Source organism: Pinus tabuliformis, chromosome 1_2 (assembly GCF_031772625.1).
Source record: "Pinus tabuliformis cultivar Carrire ecotype Pingquan chromosome 1_2, CPIR1, whole genome shotgun sequence".
NCBI lineage: Eukaryota > Viridiplantae > Streptophyta > Pinopsida > Pinales > Pinaceae > Pinus > Pinus tabuliformis.
Genome location: NC_142298.1, coordinates 312,644,322 through 312,657,295, shown reverse-complemented (window position 1 = coordinate 312,657,295; position 12,974 = coordinate 312,644,322). Strand labels below are relative to the sequence as shown.

Sequence of the window (12,974 nt, the reverse complement as noted above, 5' to 3'; positions counted from 1 at the left end):
ACATAGCTATATACGATTCTGAAAGTTTTGTTGTATGCCATAAACCTTGCAACATCTTTGTCGGTCTTCCTTTTCTAAGGATTTTGTGGTTGACTTTGTTTCATTTTGGGAAAGTGGACTGAATTGTATTCTGGGTATGTTGTAGATAGAGTACAAAGGATGTATTCCTAAGAAGACAGGACCAATCCTTTTATTGAAAACAAACTGGAAAAATAGACTGTGTTGTATAGATCCTTAAGTACAAATATTTTTATGAATAAATCTCCTTTGTGGGTTTGCACCATGAGGACTTCACTCAATGAACCTCTGACGTATCATGTGCATTCGTGGCATATTAAACAATACCCTTAATTTCTACATATTGGAAAATAATTCTAAACATCACATTATTTAACCCCCTACCAATACAAACCTAATACACCTTCTCAATTTACAAACCCCTACTTTCACTAGATATTGTAGGTATCCATTTTTTCATTAACATTTTTTATACCCATTTATATTTTTTAATTAACTTTGGACTCCATTTTTTATACATGCTAATATAAAAACCCACTCCCCTCTATATATCCCCCAATATATTATGTCATTTTTTCCTCAATAAATATCCCCCAATATGAACCCACGTGGTATGGTATTGCTCCCCAAGAGAAGCCCCTGTGGTTTGCACCAAGGGATGGAAAAGATTACTGATGATAAGATGATACTGTAACTTTGATTCACAGTTAGGCATTGTGATCTCTTTTATAGTCCTTATCATATGCCTTCTCACCATGCCTTTTGCATACTCTTATGTATCCAGTGCCTTGACCAAACCCATCTCCTTGATAACCATCTTTAGAAGCACACCTCACATTGTCAGTTACATCTACCACATGTTGATAGACCACATTGGGGTCATAGTGAACATCATCAAAAAGTGCCCATAACACCCAACTCCCACTTTAGCCCACACTTTGCATCCAAATGGGTCAATGTGGGAGTGAGTATCCAACTAATGAAACTTTGGCACTGCAACTAGGAGAAGTGAGAAAAGTCATCATCTCCATGGTGCCATATTGTCGCATTCAGAAGGGGATAGAAAAATGTCCTATCAAACATGCACTGCTCATTGTAGTGCTGCATGGAAGGAATATTGCACTTCAACAGACAACCTGTAGTGTTCTTGCAGTCAGACAACTGGAGAAAGTTGCTGACAGAATTTGCATAATTCTTCATGCCTTTGACACTGAAGCCCTTGAGGTTTTTAGGATAGGAATATTAGAGAGGATCAATGATGATCCCATCTGATGAGAAACTAAGGACATTATAGTAAAGATTGTTCACTTAAATCCTTGTAGTACTGTTATAGCAATATTACAATTTGAATCCATCGAACTAACAATGCCTTGAATTGATATAGAAAGGATATGTAATTGAGGCATTCCCACAACTTTCACTGCTTTTTCTTGTGTTGAGATTGCAACAAGATGATGGAGCTTAGTGAAAAGAGTCACCTTCACTAAGTGGGCCCGCAGGCAAATTATGGCGCAAGTTCTATTTTTGATCCCAGCAGGGATGATCATAGTGTGGGTGACCACAGTATGAGTGATCACAGTGTGGGTGACCACAGTGTGAGTGATCACAGTATGAGTGATCAAAGTCTATTTTTAGACTCGCTGTCAAAAATAGAAAAGTCAAATATTATTGTCTCATAATAATGTTTGGACTATAAACTTGATCTTATTCTCTTGGAGCACTTCAGGATGAGCTACGGATGTGGTACATGCAGATCCCAGAGGGAAATACATGGTTACCTATGGGATGACTAATATTTGCATGCAGGACTTTAGTTAGAACTCAAGTGAGTTGAGTTTAGTGGACTAGAGGTGCAGTTGATGGAGTTGTGTTTAGTTTAGCTTTGTTAAACTGGTTGTATTTAGTCTAACTGGAAAATAGACTAGAGATGAGTTGGGCAAATTAGTTATTAATTAATTCACAAGTTATTAACTCATAATGCAACTATAGAATACATCAGTTAACTCAGTTGCATGTCAGTACATGTTCAGTTCAGCAGGGACAGGTGTTAGAGGATCAGATTGCTATCAGTTGTGACTATAGTTGTGCATGATGATTTGCACAATTAGAGGGATTGAGTATGCCAATGAATTGGCCAATATCAAGTATTGTAGCCTGTGCTCACGTCCAACACAGTGTGAGTGATTCTTTGCAGGTGAAATACGAGTTTGGTAAACCATTCTCATCAGTTCTTGAGCAGGTATTGAGCTGGAGAGGTAGGCAAGCAGTGGAATAGATTTGGAGATCAAATTTGAGCTGTATTGTGTGTAACAGGTGGAGCTGGTACTGGATTGCTTGTGATAAGCATTGCACTTTGTAATGTTACATGTTCTCAATCATTAATATACAGATAGTGTGGGGTTTTTAGCGAGATGCTTTCCCCGGGTTACATACTGTGTTAATGTGTGAATTCTCTTGATGTTTTATTGTTATTAATGCTGCTATATTGATGATCAACGTAGAGGAGCTTATGTATTGTGTATGTATTCTGAAATAGTACATGATCAGGATAATCTCCATTGAATATGTGTTAAATTATTCAAAATTTCTACATGGTATCAGAGCGAGCTAGATAATTGTAGAAAAAGTTTCTACATGGTATCAGAGCTGTTAATCATCAGATCTACTATTTAGGAAGTGTTTACATTCTATTTCTTCAGCCAGAGTCTGTAATCGGGCCAGGTAGCCTCTGGATTCATCCTTCCTTTGGAAGGTGAGATATCCGGTGAATGCCCATACAGTCAATCTCTGTACGAGAAATATTGTGTTCTCACGAATCTTAGATTCGAGGCAGTTGAGTTGGTTGTTGGTGGAATTTGAATTTGCAGCAGTGTTTTCTTGGTGACAACGCAGCAATGTCTTTCAACGGATTGCGATTGGAGTATGCTCTTGAGGGCAGCTCAAACTATATTGCATGGAAGGACAAGATGGAGGCAGTATTGGATGATGACGGGCTGAAGGAGTTCATAGATATGGATGTCCCAAAGCCTACTGATGCTACTCAAGCTGATGCTTGGCAAAAGAAGACCGCAAAATGTCAAAGGATTCTGTTGGAGGGCGTGAAGGATCACATTGTGTCAAGCCTCCATGGAAAGGCTACTCCATATTTGATGTGGAAATCATTAATAGAATTATTCCAAAGCAAGAGCGATCAGAGGAAGCTAGCGCTCAAAGATAAACTCAGAAACATCAAATGCGAGAAGGGTGACAGTATTCCCAAGTATCTCACGAAGTTCACTCAGTGTCGAGATGCGCTAGGAAGTGTGGGGGTTACTGTCAATGATGAGGACTTGGTGAGCTTGGCTCTCCTTGGTCTTTCGAAGAGTTGGCATTCCTATCAGGACTCTGTCAATGGTCGGGAGAAATTGCCAGGATGGGAAAGACTATGGTCAGATCTTGTGCAGGAGGAGATCAGGCGGAGTACCAGGGACGGATCTTCGTCAAAGGGAGCTGATGAAGAGAATTGTGCTTTGGCTGCCAAAGCAAAGAAAGGGAAGAGCAAGAAAGCTTCTCAGTCTGGTGCGAAAGGCAAGAAGCAGGATATGTCCAAGGTGAAGTGTTTTCACTGTCACCAGCACGGACACTATGCCACTAATTGTCCGCAGAAGAAGAAGAATAAGCAGGCTGCTGGATCTTCATCAGGAGAGGCTCTAGCCTCACAGTTTGAGCTTGATTTTTCATTGATCGCATGCTTGGTTTCAAGTGTGATGGGATCAGTGTGGTTCTTGGACAGTGGTGCGTCTTTTCACATGACGGGAGATAGAGATTTGTTCTCTGATCTGGAGGACAAAGATCTTGGAGTGCACATCGAGATGGGCGATGATGGTAGATACAGTGCGACCGGTATCGGTACCATTTCCTTTGAGAGGGAGTCTGGTAAACCCTTCGTATTGAAGGAAGTCATGCATGTTCCAGGATTGAAGAAGAATCTTATCTTAGTGGCGATGTTAGAAGACAAGGGGTATGATGTTGTTTTCAACGAGGGAAAGGCTTTCCTGCGCAGCAAGACAACTGGTGAGACCCGGAAGATAGGGGTTCGAGTGAGGAACCTTTATCAGTTGCATGTAGATGGATGCGTAGCAATGGCAGCAAGGCAGAAGGATTGGTGAGCCGGGATGATGGCGAGTTGTGGCACAGGAGATTGGGTCACCTTCACCATGGAGCCTTGAAGATACTGCAGCAGATCACTACAGGGCTTCCTAAAGGCACACTTGTGCAGTCAGATCAGTGCAAGGGGTGTACTTTGGGGAAGTTTGTGAAAGCCACCTTTCACGATAAGGATAGTCACGCCACGACGATCCTTGAGAGAATTCACACAGACGTGTGTGGACCTTTCTCAGTTGCTTTGACAGCAAAACACAGGTATTATGTGATTTTTGTTGATGATTTCTCTCGTAAGTGTTGGATCTTCTTCATGCAGAAGAAGAGCGAGACATATTCAAAGTTCTGTGAATTCAAAGCACTGGTTGAGAAGGAGTCGGGGAAGAGGGTGAAGGCTCTTAGGAGCGATAATGGTGGTGAATACATCTCGGATGAGTTCAAGGATTTCTGCAAGGCAGAAGGGATTCGAAGAGAGCTCATAGCTCCCCATAACCCACAGTAGAACGGGGTAGCTGAGCGGAAGAACAGAACGATTGTGGGTGCTGCACGGGCAATGTTGCATGATCAGGGCCTATCCCTTCACTTGTGGGCAGAAGCATGCAATATAGCAGTTTATGTGCAGAACCATTGTCCTCATAGGATACTTGGCATGAGTACACCCGAGGAGGCTTATTCTGGTAAGAAGCCTGATCTTTCTCATTTGAGGATTTTTGGTGCTAATGTTTACAGGCATGTGATGAAGGATGCCAGGAAGAAGTTGGAGCCGACCGCAGAGGTTGGGATATTTGTGGGGTACACTGATACGCCCCACAACTATCGTGTGTATTTTCCAGACAGTGGTAAAATTGTCGTGCGACAGGATATAAAATTTCAGGAGGAGAAAGCCATGAAGTGTTCACTTGAGAGGGAGCTACACTTGCATGCATATGAGGAGCTATTAGTTCCTAAGGCTGAGCTTCAGGACGTGGATCAGCCACAGGACAAGGTTCATGGAGTGGAAGAGACCACTCATGCAGCGCCAACCATCAGAGGGCGAAAGCGCTTGACAGAAGCTGAGTGACTAGCTCAAGATGCAGAGAAAGTTGTAGGACCACCTACAGCCCAACGCAGGCAAAGACAGTCACCTGATCGGTACACTGGATACATGGCTCTTATGAGCAAGTGTGTTGTGACTGAGCCATCCTCTTTCGAGGAAGCTGTGGAGGATCCCGCATGGGTAGACGCCATGGTGGAAGAGTATGATTCTATTGTTAGAAACAGTGCATGGGAGATTGTTCCTAGAGCGGAAGAGAAATCAGTGGTGGGTTCGAGATGGATCTACAAAGTTAAGCAGGCAGCTGACGGGAGTGTGGAGAAGTACAAGGCAAGATTTGTTGCCCGAGGCTTTTCACAGATAGAGGGGATCGATTATGAGGAGACCTTTGCACCTGTCGCAAGGTATTCCTCCATATGGACAATTCTTGCTCTCTCAGCACAGATGGGATGGCACATTCATCAGATGGATGTGAAGACTGCGTTCCTAAATGGAGTCATTTAGGAGGAGGTGTACATTGAGCAACCCGAAGGCTTTGAGGTCTTCAGCAGCGAGTCGCATGTGTGCAGGCTCAAGAGAGCGTTGTATGGGTTGAAGCAAGCACCACGTGCTTGGTACACACGGATAGATAGCTATTTCACAGGACTTGGATTCTCTAAGAGCGAGGGATCCTAACCTATACCAGATTGTGGTGGAGGGTAAGTTGCTTATCATTGTACTGTATGTTGATGATTTGATTCTAACGAGTGATGAGTTGTTGATACTGTCATGCAAGAAGGATCTTGCTACAGAGTTTGAGATGAAGGATTTGGGCCTCCTTCACTATTTCCTAGGATTGGAAATATGGCAGTGCAGTGGTGGACTGTTTGTTTCTCAGGGCAAGTATGCTCGGGAGATACTGGAGAAGTTCAACATGCATGGCTGCAAGCCAGTTGATACTCCTCTTCCTGGAGGTTGGAGGAAGGAGGATGCCACTTCGGGAGAAGAAGTGGATGCCACTGTTTATCGACAGTTGGTGGGGTCGCTGATGTATTTGGTCAATACACGACCTGATATATGCTATGCAGTTAACCAGCTTTCACAAGCTATGGTTAAGCCTACCAAACTCTTCTGGAAGGCGGGCAAGCATGTATTGCGCTACTTGAGAGGCACATCGGGATATGGTTTATGGTAGAGACAGGAGGATGAGGTGAAGCTATGTGGCTTCACGGATGCAGATTGGGCAGGGAGCCTAACGGACAGAAAGAGAACATCAAGAGGGGTCTTCAGTATTGGATCGACAGCAGTTTCTTGGTACAGCAGGAAGCAGAGATCCGTGGCACTCAGTTCAGCGGAGGCCGAGTATATGGCAGCAAGTTTGGCTGCATGTGAGGCTATATGGATGAGGAAGATCCTGGTTGGTTTGTTCGGTTCTCATTTGGATCCTACTGTGATTTACTGTGATAACCAGAGTTGCATTAAACTCTTGGCTAATCCTGTATTTCATGATAGATCTAAGCATATTGACATCAGGTACCATCATATCAAAGATTGTGTGCGGCGGAGGATCAGGATGCTGATATTCTAACGAAGGCTCTCACCAGGAGAAAATTCGAGTACCACCGAGGCAGGATAGGGGTTGTTGATAATCCATATCTTATCGAGAGGGAGTGTTGAGATTGCAACAAGATGATGGAGCTTAGTGAAAAGAGTCGCCTTCACTAAGTGGGCCCGCATGCAAATTATGGCGCAAGTTCTATTTTTGATCCCAACAGGGATGATCACAGTGTGGGTGACCATAGTATGAGGGATCACAATGTGGGTGACCACAGTGTGAGTGATCACAGTATGAGTGATCAAAGTCTATTTTTAGATTGGCTGTCAAAAATAGAACAGTCAAATATTATTGTCTCATAATAATATTTGGACTATACACTTGATCTTATTCTCTTGGAGCACTTTAGGATGAGCTACGGATGTGGTACATGCAGATCCCAAAGGGAAATATGTGGTTACCTATGGGATGACTAATATTTGCATGCAGGACTTCAGTTAGAACTCAAGTGAGTTGATTTTAGTGGACTGGAGGTGCAGTTGATGGAGTTGTGTTCAGTTTAGCTTTGTTAAAATGGTTGTATTTAGTCTAATTGGCAAATAGACTAGAGATGAGTTGGGTGAATTAGTTATTAATTAATTCACAAGTTATTAACTCATAATGCAACTATGGAATACATCAGTTAACTCAGTTGCATGTCAGTGCATGTTCAGTTCAGCAGGGACAGGTGTTAGAGGATCAGATTGCTATCAGTTTTGACTATAGTTGTGCATGATGATTTTCACAATCAGAGGGATTGAGTATGCCAATGGATTGGCCAATATCAAGTATTGTAGCCTGTGCTCACGTCCAACACAGTGTGAGTGATTCTTTGCAGGTGAAATATGAGTTTGGTAAACCATTCTCATCAGTTCTTGAGCAGGTATTGAGCTGGAGAGGCAGGCAAGCAGTGGAATAGATTTGGAGATCAGATCTAAGCTGTATTGTGTGTAACAGGTGGAGCTGGTATTGGATTGCTTGTGATAAGCATTGTACTTTGTAATGTTACATGTTCTCAATCATTAATATATAGATAGTGTGGGTTTTTTAGCGAGATTCTTTCCCAGGGTTACATACTGTGTTAATGTGTGAATGCTCTTGATGTTGTATTGTTATTATTGCTGCTATATTGATGATCAACGTAGAGGAGCTTATGTATTGTGTATGTATTCCGCAATAGTACATGATCAGGATAATCTCCATTGAATATGTGTTAAATTATTCAAAATTTCTACATCTTGTGCCTTGGGCTATGTTAGAAAACATTCTAATTGAGAAGACCTAAGGTAGCCTTGAACCCAAAAATGCTAGAATAACAAGATAGGAAAGGCTAATACTCATTTGTCTTGAAAGTTACCACATCATTTTAAGGCATGCTAAGACAATATATACTTCCCAAAATAACAAAACAAATACCCATGTATATTATGTGTATCCACCTAGTTTTGAAGCCTACTATGGCAAGATTTTGCACCTGATACAATGGTAGTGTTCATCCTATGTTCATTACCTACTCTAAACATCTCCTTTCAGCTTCACTACTTCAATCGATCGCAAAGTATACAATGGTCCCTATCAAATCAACCCAAAAGTTGGACAATCATGGCTCAAAATATATATGCATTCAATTTCTTTGTTCATATATATATATATATATATATATATATATATATATATATATATATATATGTATGTATGTATGTATGTATGTATGTATGTATGTATGTATGTATGTATGTATGTATGTATGTATGTATGTATGTATGTATTTATGTATATTATTTTATTTATTAACTTTTATTTATTTTTTATTTTTTATTCTTTGTTGGTTCTCTACAAGACAATAGGTTGAATAATTGCTTAGACACTGTAGTAGCTTGTATTTCATTGTGTGATTGATTAGTGCTTCATTGTATGTCCACAACCACTGAGTATATGTCATGTATATTTACTCATATTACGTATACATATCTATCCAAATACCAAAACGACTTTTGGACATGTGGGTTCAAACCTTTTGGATTTGGGTCATGAAGACATGACTAGTGCTTTGTTGTTGAATCCCAATAGCTACTGTCTACAATATACACATTAGCTATATCACCAAATCCTTGAAATGAAATATTTTTGCATGCGAGCCAAGCGTCCTACTTTTCAGTCACCCATTAACAATATAAAATATGAGGAAACCACCACTTTGATACAAGTGCCACTCTGATAATATGTTTGTTTGCACCAGAACCAAGAAGTAGTTGCATTGAGGCAGATTAATTTCAAGTCCATATCTCTACAATTAGTGCAATAAAACATTTATTTTGCATATATTTTTACCAATCTGAAAAATCTTGCAAGGCTTTGACGATAACCATGAACCATTCCAATAAAAAAATAAAATATAAACCTGAGGGGGTCTTCATTTTTGTCAAAATAGAAATATTACCAACTTGGTGAAAGTTTTCTTTGAAAAAGCTTGAAGAGACTACAATGATTTTGGATCTTTGTAAACATTCATGGTGACTGTTGTGTGCCAAATTGTAAATTTATAAGTTGTGACAACCTTATGACCTCTTACATGGATATTTAATAAGAACAAAGCTACGTTTGAGCTTTTAGCAATTTGAAATAAAATTGAATGTCCGAATATAGAGACATTTGGTGTTACTTATGCAGCTGATCCACCCTTTGTTAAACTTGGGGAGAAAAATTTAGAGGGGGACCATTTGTACTACCTCAACACATTCTTAGTGGAATTTTAACAAACAATTCCCTTGTAAACTCTAATCCCTCACTAGGAATACCACTTCCCTTGCAAACTCATATTTGTGCATTGTCATTGGTAGGTTGCAGGTTCAAACTTCAAACCCCACACCAGCTAGCTTTCGCTAGATTGCATGGTCCACCAATTCGATGTGCATGGTAGTCTTCAAGTCAGGTGGCTTCCCATTTTGACTTGAGTTCACTTCTGATAGTGTGTACATGGACTTGCCTGCCCTACTTCAAAGTTGCTAAATAGACACATGAACTTAAAACACTAACGAAGGTGACCCAATCTGTCTTCATTCTCTCCAACAACATTTCTCTAAAATATGTAGGCCTTTCTCACCATACCCAACCTAGGCATATGCTACCATCATTGCATTCCAAGAAACTACATTCCTTTTAGGCATTGTATCAAGTAATTGGTGTGCACTATCTAAGGTGACAAGCTCGTAATGATTGATGTCCATGAAATGTCATCTCATGTAACAATTTTATCAAACAGAAGGTGTGCATAATCTAAACTCCAACACATTTAGTATACATGTCTGCAAGGGAACTCTCGAAAAAGACATCCAATTCAAGTTCACTTATGATTATCAAGCCATGTAGATGTCTTCCTTGCTCAATGGAGTGTAAGGTAACAAGCATTGAGGGCACTAGTGAAGGTAATATAATTCAGCCTCATGCCAGACCTATGCATTTCACAGAACTGTTGGAGGGATTCCTCACTATACCCATGTTGGGTGTAGATCCCAATCAATGTACTCCAAGAGACCACATCCCTCTCAGGAATCATATCAAACAATCACCTTGCATGCTCTAACATACCACATTGGGCATATCTGACAACCAAAGAATTCCATGTTAAAACATTAGGCACGTAGATGTAATCAAACACTTGGATTGCATCCTCCATTTTATCACACAAATTTCAATAAGAGCAAGCTCCGGAAAGGAATTTGATTCAAGTCCCACTTTGATTACCTCAGCGTGAACTTGCACTCCATACTGTAGAGAAAGTAAGTTGGCACATAGATTTAGACCACTTGCCAATGTAAATTGGTCTGGCCTGAAATCTACAAGATTCGTCTGAAAGTAAAGCTTCAAATCCTCCTTATTGTGGCCTTGGTGGGCATGAGCTGAAATGATTGTCCTGAAATCTGCAGGCTTCATCTAAAAATAAAGCTTCAAAGCCTCCTCATTGTGGCCTTGCTAGGTATAAGATGAAATATTTGTTTTCCAAGACACTAAATCCCATTCAAGAATTTTTTCAACGAGTTCAACTGCATCTTCAACATTTCCCTTTGACAACCCGGGGTGGAGATCTTTCCTTGGATTCCTGATTGTTTTCATTCTTGAGCAACCTCCTTATGCCTTGGAATCTGGATTGGGGGTGATTGGGAAGCAAGAAATACCACAATGTTGCCCAATCTATGGTTGGGTGGGTAATCCTAGTCCCTAACTCAATTGCTAATTTTATCTAAGGTAAGCACTTATGATTGAAATGTCCATTAAACTCTAGGTAAGATTCAAGGTATGAGGCATAATTTTTTATAAGGCAATGTATATCACTGATGATACTACTTGATAGTGCATGAATTAATTTGATGGTTGTAAGAATTCAGTTACAGGCCTATGAGTTAAGTCCTTAAGCATATGTAGGTACAATTTGTGATCTAGATATACATTGTTTCTTGTCACCTTACAACCATTATCACTAAGTGCTAATAATTATACCAGCACTCTGCTACAATAAGTAATGGAAATTTGTAATGTATCCTTATTTATTTATATTCTAATTGTGACATACAATAGCTGCAGCTATTGTATATCCCGAGGTTTGCCAGAAAATGCAGATTTGGTAGTAAAATTATTGGGATTATCATCTTCTGTTCTACAGTTGGTATTTTTAATCTCTTTATTGAACATTGATTTTTGTTATCCAATGGTTTTATCTGCCAGCCATCGACCACTGTAAAAAATACATCTGGCTAGTGACATCTTAAATTTAAATTCAGTGTTGATGACTCTTTAAATTGAACAAGTTTCCCTAAAGTGAATTTGTAAGTTTTACACCTTAACCAATTTTGAATGATTAATCATTCAGTTATGGACTTGAGGAAACAATGTTGGCTGCTAATTGTCAAATTGTAGTATGTCACCTGAGATTTCCTACTAATTTTTTTTAGTTTGAAACTGTTTCATGCACCTTAATCTAAATGAAACTTATGTTATGTATAACTGTATCTTATTATGTCTTTGTTTGCTAGATCCCCTTGACCTGTAGCTGAATTCACTTTACCCTTAGCATGAAAGGAACTTATATTAGTTCTGAATTGCGGTCATAGTTCTAAAGGGGTAGTAGTTGTTTGATTGATTCATATCAACAATAAAAATGTATATCCATGGGCCATTTCTTTTGATCCCTGATTTAGTCAGCAAAAATTCCTTATTCATATGTTATGTCAGATGAAAACAATTCCTAAAAGGCACTCAATATGATGCATCATTCTTCATAACATTCTGTGTTGCATTCTTCATCTATTGAAATGGTATTTGATGCCAGAAGCAATGGGGAAATCCATAAAAATGTAAGCGCTTAACTTACAATGGCCTTTCTGGATTTTGGGATTCCAGAAGAGACAACTACCAAGTTTATCCATGGTACATTGATTCTATAGGAGTTCTTGTCAAGTCATACCATTCTGTGTTGCTTTCAACAATTTCATACTTTCTTGCTTCATTGGTGGCTCTCATAGGAGTAGCTTTTATTACCCCTTATTTCAGTTCTTTTTCCATTGAATAGTCTGAAATCCATCTCTCAAGTTATCTGTGGCAAGTGGTTTTAAATTCTTCTAAGTGAAGATTTTTTTAAGAAATAGCAGAAAAATGAGAATGCATTGAGAAATAAATGTGCGAATAAAGCTATTGGCTATAAAGGGGAAGAATGAGTGACAATATGTTGAAATCGTATTTGATGCTAGATGTAATGGGGAAATCCATCAAAATATAAGCTCTGAACTTATAGTGGCTTTTCTGGGTTTTGGGATTCCAGAAGAGACAACTACCAAGTTTATCCATGGTACATTGATTATATATGAGTTCTCCTTGTCAAGTCATATGGGTTACACTGGGTACTACCTATAATCCACTTAAAATGGATAGTTGGAGCATTGGCCATCATTGAAATTTTAGCTTACAGGTGACACTAAATTCTCTCTGTTTTTCTTTGTGAAGAAGTATTTCCTTAAAATCCTTGTAGTGATAGTGCTTGTCTATTCTGAGGGAAAAGCCATCATATTCTTCCCCTACCCCATGATGTTCCTTTAGAGTACCATATTCTCCTCCCATTGTAGTTGTGTGCCAATTTGCGGTTTATCGAAGTTCTCAGTTTGTCGATTGCTCTACTTCTATGGCCATTCATCTACTTGTACCTTTCTCTGCATTCTT

General features: G+C 39.7%; 1 pseudogene; it reads right to left on the bottom strand.

Moving 5' to 3' along the window:
- Nucleotides 1-725: 725 nt before the first annotated feature.
- On the bottom strand, nt 726-10,697 carry LOC149205612 (probably inactive receptor-like protein kinase At2g46850; annotated as a pseudogene).
- Between the last annotated feature and the right edge of the window lie 2,277 nt (nt 10,698-12,974).